The sequence below is a fragment of the Tenrec ecaudatus genome, chromosome 7 (assembly GCF_050624435.1).
Source record: "Tenrec ecaudatus isolate mTenEca1 chromosome 7, mTenEca1.hap1, whole genome shotgun sequence".
In the NCBI taxonomy this organism is placed as follows: domain Eukaryota; kingdom Metazoa; phylum Chordata; class Mammalia; order Afrosoricida; family Tenrecidae; genus Tenrec; species Tenrec ecaudatus.
In genome coordinates, this window is record NC_134536.1 from 103742715 (window position 1) to 103767570 (window position 24856).

Here is a 24856-nt window from a genome sequence, read left to right on the forward strand (position 1 = left end):
CAAATAAGAGCTCACAGGACACATGGAATTCAGGTCAGCTACCCTTCAGAAACAGAAACGGGAGTAGCAATACCAGTAGGGTAGGGAAAGGAGGGGAGAAGGGAGGAAGGGGGAACCTATCACAATGATCAACTCACAATCTTCCCCCAGGGGTAAAACAACAGAAACATGGGTGAAGGAAGACAGTGATCATTTTAAGATATGAAAACAATAATAATTTATAATTTATCAAGGGGTCACGAGGTTACGGGGTGGGGGAGGGGGGAGAAAAAAGAGGAGCAGATACCAAGGGCTCAAATAGAAAGTAAATGTTTAGAAAATGATGATGGCAATGTATGTACAAATATACTAAATGCAATTGGTGTATGGAGTGTTATTAGAACTATAAGAGCACCCAATAATATGATTTTAAAAAAGACATTAAAAAATATGCTCATGCTACAAATCCCCAAATAAAAAGTCAATAAAAAAAAGACGTTATTGTTTCTTAACACATCCTCCGTCTAAGTCTGTAACTCTTTGAAAGTGATGTTACCATATCTAAGGCACTTTACTCCCAGGTGTGTTTCAGAATTTCATACTTTGATTTTTTAAAGGAAGGGAATGTAGTACACACACTGGATATAATTGAAGATCATTGTTTGATCTCTGAAGCAGCACCCTCTAATAAACACAAACATCCCTGTAGCAAACCATGATCTCCTCATGCAAGGGGTTAATTAGATCCTCCCCCCACAGAGTCCTGCTCTCCTCAATCCAGCTCATTTTCTCCATGTTGAAATGGCAGCTCTGGCATCCTGGAGGGACTGAAGTAATGTTCCTTTTAAAGGTTCATTTAGTTTGGGGAGTAAAAGGAAGTCTGAAGAGGCACTACCAGGGCTCTGAGGTGGGGTGGGATTAATCTATAAATAAAACTAGCTCGGAGGTGGGGCTGGAAGGGGCCAGGTTTCCTAGTGAAATTCGTGTAGAACAGTTTACCCTAGCCTTGAGGAATGAGCAGGTGCATTGCCATGGTAGAAAAAAAAATATCCCGCAGTACAACTTGCACGGTCTTTTTCTCATCAAAATTGCAGTTTTCAACTTTCTTAAGACTTTTTCCTAATAAGCCCCTGTTATCATTCTGTGTCCTTTAAATTTATCAAGATTAACCATTTGGAGTCCCTCAAACAATCACCATAGCCTTATAAGCTGACCTACCGACCTTGAATTTAGCCAGCCTAGCAGATACCCTCAGAAGCCACCCTTTCGATATGAACTGATTTTTACAGGTCCCCTAAAAGATGAAGATGTTAAGGCTTCCTGGAAGATGAAGATAAATATATGACTGAGAGACATTGCCTGCAGCCATCCAGAGATCACAGAGGCATGACAAAACATGTTTTGCTTGGAATAAACCCAGGTGTGTATGAACAAGAACCCCAGTAGCAATAACTTTTGACTCACCCTATTTTACAATGTTAAAGCCTGTGGACATGTGTTTTAATTCAAGATAATGTCCTTCTCACGGGCAGTGTTGTGTATGTGAGTACATGTGTGCGTGCGTGCACTTGTACGCTGTGCACCATGTCCCTTGCCTGCAGGCCAAAAGGACTGTACACAGAGTATGTCATGCGGGCCTTCGTATGACCCTACAATTACCTTGTTTATGCCTTTATAAATGTAAATGACACACATTCCCTTTGGGAATGATGCAGATAAATGCCTGGATATTACAAATGCAACACTGCAAATTGCTTTATCTCAGAACACTCACATTTCCATAAAATGCTCTCTCTATGTACATGTATAAGATATATATGTATATTTCTTTTGTGCCACATTTAGTCTCAACACTGGACCAGTTTAGAGATGCTGAGTGAGTCTTTAGAATGTCTAATTTATAAGCCTGGGATTCATTAACCTTTGATGACCACATTAAACTTTAAAATAAACCTCAGTTCATAAATAAAAAAATATAATTCTCAGCAGTCTTTCTCTGAACTAGCTGAAATTTTGTAGTGAGAATAAAAGTTACTCTAAATGCATAAAGGGCAATACGATCATTTTGGGAGACACGATGATCATCGAAGAAGACAAACACATGTTAAAGAGCAGGGCGCTCACTAGCCTATTGTGCCAAACTAAAGTCCACGTGAAAACAGAGCGCACGGATATCAAGAGATCCTGAGAGCCAAGCTCTTTCCTTACCCTGCAAGTCCTAGTTCCATCACTACCAACAATATTTTTCTTTCCTGGTATAATTTATGGCCGGTATTATTTCTTCATGTATATCTGTCAGTTATTATGCTGACCTACTCTAAGTCAGACCTCCTCTCAAACGAGAATTCACTGTATGTGAGAGGGGATCGATGGTCTCTTAAAGTCCTACAAATCACGGCCACGAACGTTGCCATGTGGTCTGGACCACCCCGAGTGCGGATGCCACTTTTCCACGAGTCGTGAACAAGGAACTCCCCTCTCTGAGAAAAATCCCCAAACAGATGAAACTGAAGACAAAATAATCAGAAGACTCAAAAGAGAGAAGGGTGTCTCTCTTCATCTCTTTCACCAAAAGTTGGATAGATAATTGAGATTTTTTTAAGGGTAGTCAAATGTACACATATATTAAAACAAGAGTTTCTGTGACCAGTGGAAATGCACATATTTTTGGTTGAAATTTTATTCAATTAAGCAAATCAGAAATTGTAATTTCAAGTAGTATCTGCACAAAAGTAGAAGGAAGGTGTCTGCCATTTGCTTATGGGAGTGAAAAGCTGCACCACCCTTCTCCCCTCAGAAGTCCCAACGACTACTTCGGATTTACTCCGATTATCCCTGTGATGTGAAGAAAAAAGGAAAATAATTTCCTCACAATTTAAGCTCTGCCTCCTTCAGGTTTGGATTTTATCATTTACCGTCCTTCGAGTGCACCCGATGGTGTATTTCTTCATGCTGTGCTTCTGCTGTGTGGGCCCAATAGATACCTCACTCAGACTCTGAAGAGAAGCCTTTCAGACCCCAGACGCTGTTGTTTCGAGTAGCCGGGTACCACTAGTTCCTTTACCACACTTTGCTAGATGCCCCATGTCTTCCATGATGTCTTCATGAGGGCGAGCATCAGGCAGGGCCAGGTCATAAGAACTAATTATTCTTAGATTGGGGCTAGAATTCAGTGTGAGCCTGCAACCCATTCCGGTATCCATGGTTCCTATATATCTCTAGTTGGCTTTAGAAACATCATTATCCTTTATGTTAGAGAACATTATCAATCATCCTCCTGGAGCATAAGGTAATTCTATTGATTGATATGTGAAATAAATGCTGATGGAACTGTTAAAACACAGAGAAGAATATCCTCACGAACTTGCTGGTGTCCCCCCCCCCCCCCCGTGAGAGAAGAGTCTTATGAACTCTGCATTAAAGAACCCCCGAGTTGTACGTCAGAAAAGACACACTAAAATAGCAAAGTCATATTAACAATGGATTTTCAGTTCACCAAGAGAGCAAAGTACTCTGCAGAATGAATAAAAATTAACATCTAATGGATTTAAGTTGGAATCACAAATAACACACCTGAATTCCCATTATTTCCTGGCCTTTTTCTCATTACCTTCTCAATTGTCTCTAAAGCTCACCTCTCGAATCTAGGCAATTCGAGTTGTTGGCCTACTAAACACAGTTATTGTGCTTGCATCTTAGTGACGCCTTCTAGAGAGTATTAGGAAACAGAAACTCAATTACTCTTACTTACTTGGGAAATAAAATGCCTTTAATGTTTTATTTATAGTTAACAATAAACATTATGTTTTCTTGTTCTTCAATTTTTAATTTGGATAAAGAACAAGCCAAACCTCCAGGTTTTCTAGGCTAGAATCAATATTAATTAAAAAACAGAAACAAATGATGATAATTTGTAATGTGTAATATAACCCCAACTAGAAAAAAATAGATCTACTTCATACCATTATGATTTTCTGCACTAACATCAAGGTTAATATATGCCAGATGGCTTACTTACTTTCATTAAGAATTATTAGTATCAAAACTGTTTAAACTAACAACAATTCATCATTCTAATTGGTTTTTCTAAGAGTTAATGTAAATTATGCAGGAAAAGAATTATATCCTGATCATCATCATGGCTTGGAGTCAGAAAATTGTGCCATTATTTCAAAAAGGGTATCTGACTTTGAACTTTGGTCAGAGTGTGGGCAGCTGATCCAAAGGAATCTAATCAGATTCTTTTGACAGCCCGCCCCGCCACCCTCCCCCACCCCTGGGAATTTGAAAGTACAGCAGAGACAGAGACAGACCAAGGTTGTTGGAGTTGAATCATGTCCAAGGGGAGTTTTGCTGAGTTCTGGAGCTGGTCTAGTCTTTAGCCTGGTTGTTTATTCTTTCCTTTTTATTAGCTACTCTGCGAATCTTTTCAGTTAATCCCCTCTTCCTCCCCCTCCTTACTTTTATCTGGAGAGAACCCTGTGGTTGTTACCTGCTTTGAAAACAGGAAAGCCTTACAAGATGTATATTAACTTGGTTTATCAATCTTCTTATAAACTGGACCATTGGTAATAAATATCAACATATCATGATTATTTATAATGTGATAGCATTTGTAAGGCCATACCTACGCAAGCCTTTATTTCTCATTGTGCTAACCTTGAAGATGAGCTAAGCTTTGATGTCAAGTGAGGATAATGAATAGCAGGGCTGTCTTTTCAGAGAAGAATTGTTTACCTCATCACCTTTGTCTCCAGGTATCCCAGGGTAGCCTCGCTCTCCTTTGCTTCCCTAAAACAACAACAAATTTAGCTAGTATACTCACTCATTTGATCACCTCTTGGATTAATGAAAAAATTCTTCTCAGGACACTTGGGGTATGGACAGGGCCAGAGAACAGATAACTGGCACCATTTATAAATTACTTTTGCACTACTTTCTGAAGTGTTTTCTCAAAACAAATATATGCATACTAAGGTGGGTTTCCTCTTTTCCCTCCCTCACCTTGAATGGAGGGTACCAGGAGGAGGTGGGAGGGACATCTCCTTACCTTCGGTCCTTCTCTGCCTGGAATTCCTGGAGGACCCCGTAGCCCTGTGTCCCCCTGGAGGACAGAGCAGACGCGGAGCTGAGGCACCGCAGGATGTGTAGCTTCACCATTTCGATAAACATGCAATCAGACTTACCTTCTGGGCTGTAAAATGGTACTTCCCAGGCTCCCCAGCATCTCCTTCTTCCCTGTGGCTCTTCAGTCCGGGAACACTGGGTTGGCAATTGCCACAGAAGTTCTGATGAGTATAAACATATGGTTACTGAGAGATTCATAAGAGCAATCCTTAAGAGTAAGATGTGCTAATATTTGAGGTTCTATTTGAATCTTTGTTGGAGATGAGTCATGTGGTCCTTGTGATGTAACTCTAATTTCTGGGAACTTAACTTATGTCATTTAAAATGGCGACTCTTTTTTTTGGAGAGAAAGTTATTTACAAATCAAAGCAAATGGTATGTGCTTATGTGACTTTTGAGTTGGTAGCTTACAAAATGTCTATGATGATATTTAATTTAAGAATGTCAGATGAATAAAAGAGAAACAGACTATGGCACAGAGTGCATTTCTATTGCTTAGCCAGCATAAGGAAGGGAGAATAAAGCTGGCAAAAAGCAGCAAGATTACAATCATAATACAAATTTTAGGAAAGGAAGCTAGAACAGAAGGGAGGAAGAGACGAGAGGAAGGGAAGAAGAAAGGGAGGGAAGAAAGAAGGAAGGAAGCAAGGAAGAAAGGCACCGTGAAGACCTCTCTTTCGGGGGAAACAGTTGGATAACTCCACACACAGTTTGTGGACATTCTATTTGTCGGGGGAAGTACTCATGTGAGAAGCAATTACTTTCGTGACTTGGACTTGACTCCTATGTCAACTCCAAATGCTGATGGAAAAATCTTGGCGGAATTACCTTTCCATTGCCGTCTTGCTAACCTTTAGCTGATCTGGGAAAGCTTGCGTTTAAGTGTCTGAGCTCACAAGATAAACATAAGTCTGATCACACAGCGAAAGAAAAAGACTCCGGGGGAAACCCTAAAATGCAGATCTTATATATATTGTTAGAATAAGAAAATGACCAGGAAATAAGGGCCACTGAGTGGGAGACATCGCTGAGTTTTAACAGCTGATAGAAGATTGGCCTTGGTCTCTTTCACCAAAGAGAAATATTTTCAGAAATGAAATGCAGTTAATGAGGGAGAAACAACTCAGAGAGACTAGTAAGAAAAGATACACAATTCAAAAAATGTAATTGGTGTAACTCAATGATACAGGTAGCCGCTGTTGAATTGGTTATGTTTTGCTGTATACATTTTCAACATCAAGTAGATAAAATAGGGAATGAATGATAAAGTAAGCATCTTCCAGAGGAAACTGTAGCTTGCCATTGAAGAACCCGGTTAAAAAGCCCAAAGCCATGCTTCTACATGTTCAACACTGTTTAGCCAATGAAGATTAGCACAGGGCTGGTTTCCAGATGGAGCCCTGGCACTGTAGTGGCTACACATTCCTCTGCTAACTGCAACATCAGCAGTTTGAAACCACCAGCCACTCCATGGGAGAAAGACGAGGCTTTCTAGTTCTGGGAAGAATTATACATTTAGAAATGAACAGGGGCAGTTCCAACCTGTCCTAAAGGATCGCCATGAATCAGAATCGATTCAATGACAGTGAATTTGGTTTTTTGTGTTTTTTTTTTTTGGGGGGTGTTCTTTTTTTTGACATGGGGTTGAAAAAATTCTAAGACCAGTTGTTTAAAAAAATTTGGGTTAAATATTTCTCTTTATGGTGGTGATTTTTAGAACTCGAATATATAAAAGAGAACTAGAGTGTACAATGTTTCTCAAACTAATTTTACCAACTTGATAATTTTAAGGTGCTCTAACAGTGCTGTGAGTAGGATACTGGGCTCTTAGTGCAAGGTCTATGGTTCAAACCTAAGAGCCATTCTGCAGGAGAAAAATGAGGCTTATCTATTCCCATAAAAACTTATAGTTGCAGAAACCCTATAGAGGATGGTTGTGATTCAGAATCAACTTAGTGACCTTGGCATTGAGTTTGGCTTTATTTAAAAAAAATTTTGGACTTGTTGGGGTCCAAAATCCATGTCCATGGAAACAACAGTTCAGAAATTAAATGACATTTTATCAGCCAAATCTGTTGCAAAAGACCTCCTTAAAGTGTTAAAGAGCAAGACGTCACTCTAAGGCCAAAGGCAACTAGATCCAGGCCATGGTGTTTTCAATGATTTCATATGCATGAGAGTTAGGTAATGAATAAAGATCATAGAAGAACCGATGCATTTGAATTATGATGCTGGTGAAGAGGAAAGCCCTCAGTGAGCTGAATTGATACGTGGTTGCAACACTTTTAGGCACAATTATGAGGGTGGCAAAGGACTGGACAGTGTTTTGTTTCTTGTACATTTAGACACAATGGGTCAGGAGCAATTCATGGCACCTAACACTAACAATTGTTGCAGAAGAAGCCATGTCAGTGTAGTGGTTAAACACTTGGCTGTAACCCAAAAGTCTGCAGGTTCTAATCTACCAGCTATTTCGTGGGAGAAAGATGGGACACTTAGTTTGCTTCTGTAAAGATTATAGCCCTGGAAACTCACTCCAGTTCTGTTCCATTCAGTAGGGTGGCTATAAATTAGAATAGTGTATGGTAATTGGTAATGTATTGAAGAGGGGAACACACACATATGCATGTGAGTATTTCCCTCTTCATAAGGAAAACATGGGACCTTCTCTTCGCTCTCTCTGGCTCTTCACCTTCCTCTTTGACTGGGGCCCATCTCATTTCTGGGACCTGAGATGCACACAGCCTTCTGAGCCTGGGAGCTGTTGGCACCCTGTTGGGTTCTTCCAGATCTTGGATCATGTGATTCTGCCCCCACCTGTCTGTGCTCTCCCAGCCTCCTGTTTCATCCACTGGCAGCTGTGTGAGTCCAAAGGTCTGGCTAGTGTCAGATCCATGAACCTGAGTTAGACTGGGCTGCAACGCTTTTTTGATAGAAAACTCTTTCTTGATGTGAAGTTCTTTCTTATACATATATGAATGTTGGTAGCTTTGTTTTTCTAGAAAACTCACCCTAACACAGCCCGATAGATCCAATCCCCAGTCTAAATTCCTGTACAGGTAGACTTCTCTTTATTGTACTTCACTTTAATGCATTTTTCAAGAGATTGTTTTTAATAAAATTAAGGTTTATAACAACCTGTAAGTAAACCAGCATCCCATTTTTCTAATAGCACATGCTCACTTCATGCCTCTGTGTTACATTTTGATAATTCTTACAATATTTAAAACTTTTAAAATAATGCTATCACACACTTAAAAGACTACAGTAGTGCAGAAATTTTCATTTAACGATTCACTTTATTGCTATGCTCTGCAATCCAACTGCCATACTCTGAGGTATATTTGTTCTTAGATATAGCTTTGGGGAGCTGTATTCCTGCAGCTACTTTTAGTGAATGCAGTGTGTTGAAGGCAGGCTGTAGCTGGCCTGCTCACTACATCTACCACTTGTCATTCGGCTTTTCACAGTGTGCTGGCTTGTGTGTTGTTGTGATGCTGGACGCAATGTCAGCAGTATTTCCAATCCAGCAAATCTTTGGTGTTCTATTTTACTTTTGATGAGCTCTAATTTTCCTAGATCAATACTTCATGCATTTAATATTCCAATTATTAATGGAAGTTTGTGGCTGTTTCTTGTCATTTTTGAGTTTGCTACAGCAGCAAATGAAAGTTTGAAAGCTCTGCAACAGCCATGCCATAACAGTCCTCTCTCCTGTGAGGAGGCAGCGCTTCCCCAGCTGTGTTTCATGTGCTTCTCAGTCTGAGGGCTCATCTTCTGGCACTGTATCAAACAATGTCCTACTGCGTTCCTCAGGTTTTCAGTGGTCACTGTTTTATAAGTTGGCCACCTTTTGCTTTGTCTTGGTCAGTCTCCCTCTGGAAGTTCCACCGAAACCTGTCCACCATCAGTGATTCTGCTAAAATTGGATAATGATCACAACTTGGAACGGGCAAAGTATGAATTTAGGAAAACTGGAAGTGGTCAAAAAAGAAATGGAACACACGAAGATCAATATCCTAGGTACCAGTGAACTGAAGTGGATTGGTATTGGCCATCTCGAAAGTGGAAGTCATATGATTTACGATGCCAGGAATAACACAATCAAGAGAATTGGCATGACGTTCATTGTCAGAAAGAATCTCGCTAAATCCATCATGAAGTACAATGCTGTTTGTGATAGGATTTTTTCTGTTTGCTTTCAAGGAAACTTAATCAATAAAAATAGGATTAAAAGTTATATATCGACCACAAAATCTAGTGATGAAGAAATTGAAAAATTCTACCTATGACCAGTCAGAAATTGTTCAAACATGTGATCAAGATGTATTGATAGCTATTGGTGACTGGAATACAAAATTCGGAAACAAAGAGGAAGAAGCAGTGTTGGAGAACACGGACTTGGTGATGGAATGAAGTCGCAGATGATATACCAGAGTTTTGCAAAGCCAACGCTTGTTCATAGCTAATACCTGTTTTTCAACAACACAAAAGACGACAATACACATGGACTTCCCTGGATGGAATACACAGAAATCAAATCGACTACATCTATGGGAAGACACAATGGAGAAGCTCAGTATCAGCAGCTAAAACCAGACGAGGGGATGACTGTGGAGCAGACCATCAATTACTCATATGTACATTTAGGATCAAGCTGAAGAACAGGAAAACAGTCTACAAGACCTGAGTCTATCCCTCTTGAATTTCGAGAACATATCAAGAACAGATTTGATGCACTGAGCATTAAGGACAGGAGACATGATGAGCTCAAGGCCACCATTCATGAAGAAAGTAAAAGGTCATTAAGGAGACAGGAAAGAAGGAAAAGATGAAAGTGGATGTCAGAAGAGACTCTGAGACTTGCTCTAATTGTAGAGTAGCGAAAGCAAATGGATGCAAGGATTTAGTCAAGGAGCTGAACAATGTCAAAGGGCAGCTGCAGAAGACACAGCGAAATGTTATAATAAAATGTGAAAAGACCTAGAATTAGAAGCAAAAAAAGAGAGAAGAACAAGCTCGGCATATCAGCAACTGAAAGAACCAAGGAAAAAAATTCAAGCCTCAAGTTGCAATCTTGAAAGACTGTGCAGGCAAAGTATCAAATGATGCAGGCAGCATCAAAAGAAGAAGGAAAGAATACCGAAGAGTCACTGTACCCAAAAGAACTAATCAACAACCCGTCATTTCAGGAGGTTGCATATAAGCAAGAACCAATGGTGTTGAAGGTAGAAGTTCAAAGCGCACTGAATGCACTGGCCAAAACCAAGGCTCCAGAAATCGAGGGACTACCTATTGAAATGTTTCAGAAAGCTGAAGAATCCCTGGAAGTCTTCACTCGGCTGTGTCAGGAAATTTTGAGGTCAGCTACTTGGCCAACTAACTAGAAGAGATCCATACTTTTTCCCCATTATAAAGAATGTTGACCTAATAGAATGCTCCAACAATAAAATGATATCGCTGCTATCGCATGCAAGTAAAATTTTGCTCAAGATCATGCAACAACATTTGCAGCACTACGTTGAAAGGGAACTGCCCGCATTATCATGACCCCAATTCTACCTTACAAATCCAGCTAGACCAGAGGATGGATACTGAGACAGACAGGAACTGGAAACACAGGGAATCCAGGGCAGATGAGGCCTTCTGGACCAGTGGTGGGAGTGGTGATACTGAGAGGGTGGAGAGAAGATTGGATAGAGAGGGGGAACCGATTACAAAGATCTACATATAGCTTCCTCCCTGGGGGAAGGACAACAGAAAAGTGGGTGAAGGGAGACATTAGACAGTGTAAGATATGACAAAATAATAATTTATAAAGTGTCAAGGGTTCATAAGGAAGAGAGGAATGGGGAAAATGAGGAGCTGATGCCAGGGGATAACGTGGAGAGCAAATGTTTTGAGAATGATGAGGGTAACGAATGTACAAATGTGCTTTATACAGTTGATGTAAGTATGGATTGTGATAAGAGTTTGTATGAGCCCCCAATAAAATGATTTTTTAAAAAAGAAGAAGAGAGGGAACTTCTAGAAGTTCAGGCCAGTTTCCGAAGAGGCTGGGGAACAAGGGATAGCATTGCTGATGTCAGATGGATGTTGACTCAAAGTGGAGAATCCCAGAAATATTGCCTTTGTTTCATAGACTATGCAAAGGCATTCGACAGTGTGGATCATAATAAGCGGACCATCAACCACGACGAGAATGGGAATTCCAGAACACTTCATTGTGCTTATGAGGAACTTGTACATGGATCAAGAGGCAGTTGTGGGTACAGAACAAGGGAACACTGCCTGGTATCCTCCAACCACACTTGCTCAATCTGTATGCTGAGCAAATCATCAGAGAAACCGACATATATGAAGAAGAATGTAGTACCAGGATTGGAGAAAGGCTTACTAACAACCTGAGATATGCAGATGGCAAAACCTTGCTTGCTGAAAGTGAGGAGGAATTGAAGCAATTGCTGATGAAGATCAAAGATTGTAGCCATCAGTATGGATTATGGTTCAATGTAAGGAAGACCGAAGTCCTCACAACTGGGCAAAGTAGGATCCAAGGGGGACAAAGGTGATCCAAGCCATGGCATTCTCCATTGCATCATATGCATGTCAAGGTGGACATTCAATAAGGAAGACCCTAGAAGAATGGACGCATTTGAATGGTGGAGCTAGAGAAGAACACTGAAATCACCATGAACTGCTAAAAGGTCAAACTAACATTTCTTGGAAGAAGTACAGCCAGCGTGATCTTTAACAGCAAATATGACTTGGGGCATATTGCCAGGAGAGACCAGTCCTGGGGAAGGACATCGTGTTTGGTTAAGCAGAAGGGCAGTGGAAAAGAGAAAGGCCCTCACCGAGGTGGACTGACAGAGTGGCTGCATCAATGAACTCAAACACAGCAATGGTCGTAAGGAACAAGTAGGACCAGGTATTCCATGAATACAGTGAAATACAACAGCATTTCGTTCTGTGGTATACAGGATTGCTATGACTTAGAACTGCTTTGATGACACTTCCCAATAGCTCACCACTTTCCAGTCAGTAATCCTGCGACTGAGAACATTAGTGAGACGACAGCAGGGCTGTAACAATGCCCCCCCCCCCACTGCTGTCCAGTAAATTCTGACTGAGTGACCCTGTATGGGCTTTCCAAGGTTTAAAGTTTTACGGGAATAGATCGCTTTACAGTCTCTGAGACTCCAAGGAGCACTTCGACTCTGTCCTACTAGGTCACTTTGAGTCATAAATGACTATTTGCCCAGGATCTTCAACGAATGAAGGGACACACACCAGAACTTTCTAATCTTTTCAATTGAACACATTTTCTTGGCTGCGGGAACCATTGTGCTACATGTTACGAATAGAAAAAAATCACATGCAGTCTCTTTCTGCCCACTCATGCATGGATAAACATAGAAAGACATGTAAAAGAGTAGCCTTTTTCCACCTGGACTCATGCTGATCTTAGCATATCATGCAGAAACATGCAAATATATGACCTCTCGGCTGTTCCTTTTCAGCACCTCCCTCAATCTGCTTCATAGGTAAATATTACAGGGAAAACTACCACTGGTAGTAAAATTAATTCCCTACGTGAAGGATAATAGGGTGAGAGATAACCTGTATTTAACCGGGTAACACATGTCAGGGCAATTGTCAGTTTTGGAATTGTGAGGGCACGTAGTAAAATCCCAGGACATTACAATGCAGTCTGGCAGTGAGCTGCTGACTGAGGACTGGTTTTGCTCTGGGACTGGCCAGGGGAGACGCAGGTTTCAAAGGCAGGTGAGTAAGCACCCGTTAGAAGGAAGCTGTGCTCCAGAGAGGGGATGTCAGTGACACTTTATCTCAGGATGTAGTCCCTCCACACACTTGTTCACGATGAAGAAGAGAGTGGACTGAAACCCAAACCCATACACAGCAGCTGATGGGTTTGAACCATGAGCCCAGAAGTCATCCCCCTGTGCCACCCAGTCTCCTTATGTATAACTGGCACAAGGTACATATTCTCTTTCTATCTCAAATATGTCCTGTCATTGGAAGATTGGGCTGTAGTTCAGGTGAAGCCATTATCTGAATTTCTGGCAAACATTCCCTCTCTGCTTCTTTCTGGAAGTTAAGACATAATTTCTTACGTAGCAACAGAGTACCTTGAGCAAGACACCGATGTCTCCCAAGAGGGGAAGTGCAATCTGTGGTGAAGGAGGGGGGGAGAAAGGCAAAGACATATTTACACATGTGCATGCATACGATAACGAGCATATCAGACAGAGCTTTTGGGTGGAGATTTGTCAGGGGCTTCTACTGATTCACCGTCGAGGTCATTGGCGTAAGACGACGTTTCATTTGAAGAAAAAGACATGCACCCAAGAAACTGCACCATCAGTGTTGAGAGCTCCTTCCCATGAACACAGACGCCCACGCGCACGCGTGAGCACACACAGAGCATTGATTGTGCGGCTCTATTTCATCTTTTTTTTTTTTAAATCAGACAGGAGCAAACAGGATGTTGCGAGTCCTGCTCACAAGGAGACGCTAATCACGTATCATGAGAGCTCCGATCATCATTTTATCTCTGTTCTCCAGAAGGAGGAACAGGTAAGGATTAACCTTACTGACGATCGATTTCATCTTTTAAGGACAATGGTAACCTCTATGCTGTCCCCAGGGCATTAATGGTTTGAAATAACACATGAAGATAACTCATTTATTAAAACAAAATCAGCATACTGCCAAGCAAATGATCCCGCTGTGGGAAAATACGAACAACACTGGATGGGTTTGCTTCAGCATAATTTCTCACGCATGCTCAAAAGAACCTACAGTTGGCTTAAGCTCTGGACAAGAACACCACCCAGGGAGCTCTGGCCTCAGGTCTCAAAACGCCCTTTCTGAAAGATACTCTATAAACCCTGCACCACTTTACAAGGTTCTCAGATGATGTACACACGATTCCCCTGGCGCCGGAGCTAAAATAAGGTCAAAGTATGCCCCTGCGCTCAGCTTGCCAAAGCACATAGGCCGCACAGTGTGGGCGGGGGAGGATCTGTGTGGTTTAGAACTGAGAGGCCAGATTGGGATTTTGTTATACAAAACTCTTAATACAACGCCACGTACCATATGGCCTTTCAAATTATAGCTGCGGATTCTGAGGCTATTTGGAGGGATTTCACTGTCACTCCAAGCACGGGTTTAGCGTGAGGTAAAATTTTGGAGCCAACTTTTAATGCCTGTTTTTTTTTTTAAGAGCTTACTCAAACCAGATACAGTAATTCAATCACTTCTGTGTTTTTAAAGCCACAGAATCAATGGCTGTGCCCCACATCGCAGGCCACTTACCTGCAGACTCATTTAGAGAAGAGAAATTCATTTAGCTCTTAGCACTAGGAAATAGGAAAAATCTGGCTATACATTTGAACTCAATTTTTGGTGGGATTGAGACATTATGTGCCAGCACTTAGCCTGGGGCAAACCTGTACAGCTGAACTGTACCCTTAAGAAAGAAGTATTTATCACAGAGGAGAAAAATGCTGACAGAACTGGAATGCTTTCTTCTACAAAACAATGGCAATAAACAAAACCGCCAAGCAGTGGCTGAGCATTCTAATGAGTTTGGGCAGAAAACTTGCTTATTTGGCTTCTTGGCATTTAGGTGCATTAAAGAGAGATCTATCAGGCTCAGTTTGACTACATACCGGGTCACCTGGGGGGCCTGGTAGGCCTGGCTTTCCGTCCCGTCCCGGAGCTCCCTGAAAACAGAAGCATCATGTTTGTGTCTGCACATAGGGATAGAAACATGAAAATGACAAGGGAGGAGCAAACAGGTAGTCCTTACGTCATTGCCTGGAGATCCTGGAGTTCCTGGCAACCCAGGGAGACCTCGAGGACCCTACAGTAGGAGAAAGACAGGTATTTATGAGAATGGGCTTTCTTCCAAGTGAGCTAACTAGGTTTGCAAATAACGCGAAGTCTTCTACCTGAATGCCTGGATCTCCAGCTGGTCCTTGGGAGCCCTGGAGGAAATGAGATGCAACTCTCAGAATTCCACCTTCAGGACACGTCACAAAAGTCCATATATGATTCAGATGGCGTCCAGGGCTAAATGTAATAACTTGTGTAGTGGGATGAAGGGGTGGCCCCAGGGCACATCCTCAATGTTCACTTCAAATTCTACCAAACCTTCTAGGTGGTGAAGTATTTAGCTACATGCCTATTGCTGGGATCACGGAGATGACTTTGCTCAAATACCCGGAATATTTCTCTCATTACTGTCACCAGTAACCGCACATTCATAAGCATGCACACAATGCATCTGACTGCTATGTGTTCAGACACTGACTGTCCAGGGGTGACATCCTCGGGACTTCCTTTTCTTTCTGTTTTCGACTCTTAGACATTTTTCTATTGGAAGGAACTGAAAGAAGTACTTACAGAAGTAGAAAGTGAAAAATAAATCAGTTTGCCTTAAAAAATAAACATAAAAAAAGCTGAGCTCCTATACCCAAAAGGATGGGAGATAATTAGTGGAAATATGACACAAGCATGGGCCATTGGGTTTATAACTTGAGTGCGTGAAGAGCTGGTAACCACCTTCAAAAACTGCCTACGACTTTTCGAACTAGATGTCCATCTGGCCCAGCCTGGTCATTGCCCTCATGAGGAGATCAATGAAGACATGCATCCCATAGCAGTGTGCACATGGGGAGGAAATCAGATGGTGCCCAGCTATCATGAAAGAGCATGTGGGGTCATACAGGCCGCTCTCAAAAATGCATCCATCTAAGTGAAGAGTCATCTAGGTCCACTGGAAAGATACACAGTGGTCTGTGTGATTCAAGGATTGTAAATAATATGATCCAAACCCAGAGGAGGGAATGGTACCAGTGCCTAAATTCTAAAAATTAAGTTTACAGAAAGTTATGGACGATAGCGGTTGCCCCAAATCCCTACATGGGTTGAGTCCCTTGTGAATCCCGATGCCCTCATATCTGACAGAGTCCTGGAAAGAGGATGTTAGCCACTAGACGTAGGCTGGAATGGAACACCTGGTCTTTTGATCTCCCTCTGGACTCAACGTGAATTCATTCTAAATTTCCTACTTTCTGTTAGATTGATATCTTTCTCTGTTTTACGTGGTCACTGTTGCTGAGTCCGTGTTTATTGCTTGCCCTTGCTTTGCTCCTTTATCTGTCTGGAGAACCCGGGATGGGGAAGTTAGGACAGCAGCTAGACTGATGATTGCCTGGGGGCATGGAGGGGGGTGACTAGGAGTCAACATTAAAGCACACAAGGAGGAGGAAAAGATTGTGGTGATGCCTGCACATCCTTTCCTGATATGGTTAAACTATTGAATTTTATGTTAATTACAGCTAAATAAAAATTTAAAGAATCAGATGTTCACATCACTGCTTGTGTTGATGCTACCTTTTATTCCCTTAAAAGGATTTATACTGTGTCCTAAGTGATTTTTTTTTTGCCCTTCAGTGGCATATTGTCTACTCAGCAGGATGCTAACTGCCAAGTCAGTAGTTTGAAATCGCCTGCTTCAAGGAGAAAGAGGTGGCTTTCTACTCCCATAAAGAGTTAGCATCTCAGAAACCCACAGGGGCAGTTCAGCCCTGACCTATCAGGTTGCTATGAGTTGGCATCGACTTGATGGCAGGGAGTCTGTGTTTTTGGGAAGTCAGCTCTGATTCTCAGGAGCCCTGTAGATAGACCTGCTCCCTCAGGGTTTCCGAGGCTGTAACTCTTCATGAGTGGCTGTCGATGGCTTTGAACCGATGCCCTTGTCCTTAGCAGGCCTGGCTTATCCCTACTACTGCCTGGCCTCCTCTCGCTTACTTCATTAGAAGGCATCTTCCAAAAGTAATGCCATTAAAATATTTATTTTCCTTTTCTTGTTCCAAAATCTTGTACTCGTGTGACTTTAGTAGCACAATTTCCAATCTCTGAGGCCACCGGGGCCATTGTCACGAGGCACAGTTCTAGATCCTGTCCTTATATTGAAAAGATATTTTAAAACTACCCATGTTGTGTCTGAACTATTGAAAACATCTTCTCATGTCTCTCCTTTAAAACATTACTTTTAGCTTGTTTTGGCCACACTTTCTTCGCGTATGTTTGATACACCCCCAAGTGCCAACCTTGTTTTATTTTAGTTAAAAACAAATAGATATATCTATCGATGACCTCATGCTAGTAATTCTTATGAAGAAGGCCTGGTGGTGTCCTGGGTTAGCAATGGGCTGCGACCACCAGGGCTGCAATTCAACCCACCCGCAGCCATGGGGACAATGGTGACGGTGCTGCAGTCTTGGAAATCCCAAGGGGCAATGCTACTCTGCCCTATAGGGTTGCTATGAGTCAGACTCTACTTGATAGTAATGGGTTTTGTTCATTCATGCTTATAATCTCAAAGGAATGCTACTATACTTTTAAGTACATACAGTATAGAACCACAAACAGCTTAACTGCAGTGAGTAAGATTCTGACTCATTGCCACCCTAGATGGTATTTCTGAGGCTCTGTAAGTCTTTATAGGAGCAGAGAGCCTCAATTTACTCTCAAGGAGCAACTGGTGTATTTGAGCCACAGACACTGTCGTTGGCAGTCCTCAATGTTTACTTGACACTGTCACCAGCGCTACTTAAGGGCCATCAAGTCTCTCCTCTGACTAGTGCTTATTTGTATTTCCTTAGCTGAGCTCCCCGCTGGAGTTTATCCTGGACGTTTACAATCTGCATTATTGGATTCAACAGAGCTTTCAAGAGCTCGAATGGATTTGACTTACTGTGTGTCCAGGAATCCCTACCCCAGGTGGGCCCATGTCGCCAGGAGCACCGTGGATGCCTGGCAGTCCTCGTTCGCCCTGTGCAACGAGATGCCTCGGTTAGTGCCAAGAGCACGGGCATGGGTTTGTGGGTTAGGCCTTGTTAATTTATCAACTATTTAAAAAGTAATTGCTTTTCACCTTTGGCCCACGTGGGCCAGGTGCTCCAGGATTTCCATCGAACCCCTGGGGGGGAAAAAAAAGAAAAGAAAAATGAAGGCAATGTAACATTCATTTTCTTTTGTCCGAAAGGTTAAAAAATCTTATAATTTCAAAGCTCTGTTTCATTGCTCTTTATCTTATTTGAAAAAAGCAAAAGCAAAGCCCCTTTTCTTGATTAGCGTACGGAATGGAGGACATGAACTCAGTCGATGCATTTAGACTGTTGGTGCCATCGTCAGTTACCTCGTCCCACACCCTTCTCACACTGGTTACGTTGGATCCCCTCGGTGCAGTCACTGTGTAAAGTATTTTGCATTGCTTAAGAACTTACACAACTTGTACATGACTGCTGCTACTTTTGTTGCAGAATCGTGTACAAGACTTACCTCTTTCTCTGTGTGCACAGTTACTTTAAAAGGACACATTCAATACTGAGAACCATTTATCATTAATTGGGGTAAATGTCCAAATGAAATAAGAAAAACAAAGACATTGGCTATTCGGATTCTCCAGCACTCTAGTTTTCTATGTGCGGGGAACAGAGACCCCCAAAGAGACATTTTCGGAGAAGGACAATATCAGAAGCCGCTGGAAGAGAAATTTCAGCACCCCCCCCCCGCCCTATTTTAAAGGCAGTGTCCTAGGAAAGCTTCTGGTTTGAAACCAGTCCACCTTACTGAGCTCCAAAGATCTCTAAGGAATCCATGCATCAGGTGCAGGGATGGAGGATCTATGAATCTATGAATCAGCTTGGTGTCAGCTGGTTTTCCTTTTTCGGTTGGATGAATCTTCTGGAACCTCTGATGGTGTACTAGTGAGCACCCTTGTCAACTGACAGGGTGGTGTGCTGAGTGAGTCACCCCAAGACAGCTCAGAAGAAAACAATTCCCCCAAAGCAACCACCGAGCTCCTCCAGAGCATGCATACTCTGACATACATGGGGCACCTGGGTCAGAATTGACTCCATCAGGACCGTGCTGGTCTTAGGAATCTTCTATAATTGTGTGCAAAATGGTTTCTGCACGTCTATTTTCTCCAGAAGAGACTCCATGGCTTGCATCACATTTTCAAAAAGTTAGGTCTCTGATCTAAAGAACAGGATGACTACCATTTTTCTTTTGCAGACCTAAAATCATTTCTATTCTTGTGACCCGAAACTGGACTTCATCAAGTAGTGCTTCTCGGCCTTAGAAGGGCAAAGGGCTGATACTTACTGGTTCTCCTGGCAGGCTTTTCCCTGGAGGACCAGCTTCACCTTTTGGACCTGGAAGTCCAGGAGGGCCCATAATCCCACCTGGGTCTCCCTGGCAAGACAGAGGAAGATTCTTACTTCTTTGCTCAGCTATTAGGTAGGAGGCAAAACTAAGGAGAGAGCTGGTTTCATTGTTCTGTCATCAGAGGCAGTCAAGTTCACTTACTCATTCAACAGATACTTACTGCATACCCAATTAAAGCCAGACACTGTTCTACTATCCCAAATGCATTTAGATTTTCTAATGTTATAATTTTAGCATTAGCCTGATACATGTATGAGCATGAATATGCACAAAGAACATATTTTTCCATAAAGTATTTTGAAGGAGCTCTGCGCTCTTTAAGTTATTCTCCACTGGTTGTCCAGCAGGAATACGTTATTTTCATGTAGACACTGGGAAACAGACACTGCAATGGCCTACACCAGAGTCTGTACGACGCGTGAAACCAGAGTCCCTGTGCGTGAGACAGACTTCCTGAGTCATTTTCCCACTGGGTTCCTAAGTTAAAGCCAGAGTTGCCACAATGCATGACTCCAAGGGTTCTTGCTCACATCATAGTTCCTGTGGACGTTCTACCCCAGACCACCCCTCAGAAACACTTGGTTCTATACCTTCACTCCTCTGAGACCTGTGATCCTCTCTCCTTGCGACTAAGCCACCCAAGAACACAAAGTGGGTCAAAGAGAGGCCATACCTTTTCTCCTTTCGGGCCTTGTTTGCCAGGGATACCATGTTCTCCTGGCAACCCCTGGGAAAATCAAAAATAAAGGAAGAGAACAATTAGAACACCTCTTATTATGACAACATATGTGTGTTGGTCAGGAAAACAAAATCTAACATCTAAGCCAGTGGTTCTCAACCTTCCTAATGCTGCGACCCTTTCATACAGTTCCTCATGTTGTGGTAACGCCCCCCCCCCCCGCAACCATAAAATTATTTCCATTGCTACTTCATCACTGTCACTTTGATATTGTTGTGAATCTGGTGCCCCCTGTGAAAGGCTGGTTCGACCCCCAGAGGGGTCGTGACCCAGAGGTTGAGAACCGCTGATCTAAACAGTCAGGGTTGATGGTCTCCCATCCAGCAGGGAAGGAACACAAGTTAATAATATGCATGGAGCCACCTGGAAGCAATGGGAGAGACGCTAAGTAAGGGAAAATGGAATCCAATGCACCATATCCTCAGGAGTGGAGGAATGGCAGGTGGGAGTGTCCCATCACAATTCACAGGGACAAGTGGGTAACTAGGAAAATGTTTGCCGTTTCTCCCCTTGCTACGTTTTGGCAACAAAGGCTCACTGAATTTTTTTTTCTAAGTATAGCCTCAAGAAAACCCAAACCCTCTGCTTTGGAGTCGATTCTGATGACAGCGACTCTATAGGACAGAGTAGTACTACTCCTGTGGTTTCCGAGGCTGTTCCTCTTGATGAGAGTAAAAGCCCCATCTTTTCCCTTTTTCCTAGTGGCGTCAAACCGCTCCTAAACACGTTATCTAGGGTTTCTGAGACTCGCTCTTTCTGGAGCAGACGCATCTTACTCTGCAGGGTGCCTGGTGAGCCGGAATCGCGGACCTTAGTGCTTGCTGCTAATGTGCAGGCGCGGTTCCACCGGGGCTCCTTCCACTTTTACAACACATTGATAATGGTCCCTAAGAGGCTTGGGTGTGGTGTGATGAGAAATGCTTTCAGGTATGAACTGAATTTTCAAAGTGCCAAGACCACCAAAGCAGTGACGGGTAGATCCCCGAAGCCCCGGTGTGGGAGAGAGTGAGAGGTCAGCCACAGCTCCCCAGATAATGGAGCAGAGACTCTAAAGTGGCCCAGGGGAACGCTGATGATAGCTAGAGAGGGGCCAGTCTCCAAGAAATTACAGCCGAGCATCTTTCTTGTCCTTCTCAAGTGTGGACTGGTGGTGAAGTCTCCATCAAGTTGTCAGGAGGTTATTCAAGGACTAAAAAGCTGACCTGAAGGAATGGAAGGAGTAAGTGCATTTGAAGGACAGGGATGTGCGTCTGCACGGACAAACACGTGTGTGTACTTGTGTGTGTGATACACACAGAGAGAGAGATATGAGATGAGAGAGAACACGTGAGCCACTCAAGCAAAGGCGAGAAGTGAGTCCACTAACAGGTTATAATGCAGCCTGAGGATCTTTCTGAAACTGTATTTTGGAAATAATTTCAGGGAATTAAAAAAATTATTTTTGAGCCTGTCGCTACAAAACAGCAGCAGCTTGGGAAGTCTCTCTTTCTGTCTTGGTGTTCCTGATTTCTTTAGACATTTTCAATTTTCTTTACTCTTTGTATACCATTGACAAGCATATTCAAAATAATCGTTTACTTGATTTGAGTTCACAAAACCGATTTATCAGGCTAATGATATGCAAAAAACCCTCCCATGCATGCATCTTCGTAGGGACTAGTTTTCTACTAGGCTCTAATGTTAAATGTGATCACTTTTAGTGGTAGAGATGACTCATGTCTTTGAAACTGCAGCATAGCTCAATCAACTTGATTAGATGCTGACATTCATTTAAATGTGTTCCAGTCACAGTTTAAAAATATTAAAGAGACCTATGCCTACTATACATACAACATCTCCTGGTGGTCCTCTGGGTCCCATAGAACCTCCAGGTCCTTGATGACCCTGAAATAGAAGACAGTACCTGCTTTACTTTTAGAGAGAGAGAGAGAACCTGAATATATGTAATATATTATATATGTAAAATGCAATGGGATTTTATTTATAGAAGGATTGATTTCCCACCATCCCATCTCCTCTCTATGATATTAAAATGTGATTTGGGCTTGCAAAGATAGCTTCCTGATGTTTTCATTGAAACAGCTCAGTTCTCATCAGCAGGTGATGCCTGGATAATGTGCCCTACCCCTTGGCAGGGAGCACACTACATTCCACTCTCCAATGCCCTCCCATCAGCTGCTCTCTCTTGGGGCACTGCTGCAGAAACCCACTGAGAAAGTCAAGGATCCCAGGGCAGCATCATTTTGGTTAAAACCGGAAACTTGAGTCCTGTTCATTTTAAGATTGCAGCTGACGCTACAGATTTAGCATGCATTGTTTACTGTTACAGCTTTTAGGGATGCTATTGTGAAGATGTTCAGAAAAATAGCTTAAACATCCTATTGTGAACCATAAGGCACAGTTACTACATGTGTAATAAATGCAGCCGATAAAGGAAAATATCACCATGGAAACGTAATAATGTCTCTGGGAGTCTTTGTGAAGAAAATGAACAGCACACAGAAGGGCCTTGTTTTACACAGCACTAGCTGTAACTTCAAAATCAGTTCCTAATTAATCTCAGTGGTTTCTTACATACCTTTAGTCCAGGGCTTCCTATTGGGCCGGGGGGACCAGAGTCTCCAGGTTCACCCTAAACACAGGGGTGGCAAGGAAAGTCCAGCAGTTACCTTGATTTCCACAGTCTCCCAGGGTTGGAGATGTGATCGGAGGACATCAGGTTACCTTTATTCCCTGTGAGCCTTTTGTGCCAGGTTCTCCCTGTAAATAAAATCATCACCATTTGGGTAATGTCTAATAAGCATCTCTCATACTTTAATTCATGTGGATCTCTACTAATTAAAATAAGGTAAAGGGGAAGTATGGAAAATGTGGTGAAGTGAAGGTGGTGTATTCTAAAACATGACTTAAATGCTTATTGTTAACAAGTAAACAGTAGTCTAGTCTCCTTTCTCGTCTTCCTTACAACAATTTTCCCCGGGTCACTTCTGACATGCAGTACCATTACCAATCTCTACTGGACTGACAGTGCTCTAGGTTGCCACTGACGATTCTCACAGCTGGAGAAAGAAGAAGCCCACAAGGGCAGTTCTACCCTGTCTCATGTGAGTCGGAATCAACCTAATGGCGGTTTTGTAGGATTTTAAGTTTTTCAAATCCTGCGTCCCAGAGGATGCAAGCTTCAGGTGAAGTGGGGAAAGGTAGAATTTAAGCTGCTGTGCCTTAGCAACTATCCAGGAATGGGTTAATGAAACAAGAAAAGCAGGGAAAGTAAGGTGACACAGAAATGCAGCCCCGCCAAAGTCACTGCTGTGCTATCACATCGAATCCGACTAATAGGAGGCCGAAGCGAACTGCCCATTTGGGTGTCTGAGACTTAAACATCTTTATAGGAAGAAGCAGCGTCCTCTTTCTCCATCAGAGTAGCTGGTATGTTGAAACCTCTACTCCACCAGTGCTCCCAGGGTACACAACGGAGAGTACAATTGGCTGTACTACGCTTGCTTTTCTGACTTTTCCATGACATTATTAAACCTTGACCAATTGTGCTAATTGACCACCTTCTTATTTTCTGCTTTGTTATGATCATACTTTAGTCAGATTTCACCCCTTTCTTAAAAAACTCATTACCAGCATGCCAATTCTGGCTCACAGTGTGGAACTCTCCCTGTGGATTTCTGAGACTCTAAATCTTTATGGGAGTAGAAAGTATCATTTTCCTCCCTTGGAGCAGCTGGGGGGTTTTGAACTGTTGACCTTGTGGCTAGCAGCCCAACATGTAACCCCTATGCCACCAGGGTTCCCTAATTCCTTCCTATAGGAACCTGGAGTCGGCTTATCCCCCAGCCCAAGTAAGTACTAAAAAGGTGCAACTTCTCATCAGTTTGTCCTGCCTGAGGCTCAGCTAACCACAATGTCTAAAGTGACTGATTTGCTACTTTGTTCCCCTATGACTTAGATAAGGTTTACAAATACCCCTTATTTACTGAGGGCAAAGCTGGGCACAAAACCCAAGAACCAAAATCACTGCCATTGAGTCCACTCCGATTCAAGCCAGACACACATGCCCCAAACTCCCATGTTTTGCCTTGTTAATGCAACACAGAATTGCTAATTCCTACTGGTATCAACAGCAAACGTGTTCCACTGCCAACTGACATGTTAGAGGCTCAAGCCCACCCGGAGCCCCTCCTAACAAAGACCTGGTGATCTATGTGGAAAATCAGCCACTGAAAAACCAGGGAGCACGGGTCTAGCTGACACCCTGTGTGTCACCAGGAGCTAGAGCTGACATAGGGGCAACTGTAAACTAGCCACAAAATGCTAGTCGACCAAATTTCTGTTACACTTCTCTGCCTCTTGTGGCCCGCTCTAGGTTAGGGCAACATAGTGCCCTTCCTCTCCAGAGCACAAGTTGACTTCAAAAAAGAGCACTTCTGATTTACTGTGGGGTGATGTCACCCTTTCTTCCCGCTTCCAAAATCTTGGAATTCGCTGCATTGCTTCCAGTGTTCCAAATCCCCAGAGGGCAAAATGCTTTTCCCATAACTTTTTGACATACATGCAGATCTTCTGGTCAGAAGGTCAGAATGTTCTCCCTATTTTAGCAGCCCCACTCCCATTGGTACAATCATCCTTTCCCCTTTTATTTATGACTAATGATTCTTCCCATCAAAGTCGGGGTTTGTTTTATATTTCACTATCCTTTCTGAAAATCATCATGTTGGATAAATCCAAATT

At 42.5% G+C, this 24856-nt stretch overlaps 1 non-coding gene across 1 annotated transcript; it reads right to left on the reverse strand.

The window, feature by feature from the left end:
- Positions 1 to 13595: 13595 nt before the first annotated feature.
- Positions 13596 to 13730, reverse strand: LOC142453993 (U8 small nucleolar RNA). Its single transcript, XR_012785534.1, has one exon. It is a non-coding gene; the product is annotated as a U8 small nucleolar RNA (small nucleolar RNA).
- Between the last annotated feature and the right edge of the window lie 11126 nt (positions 13731 to 24856).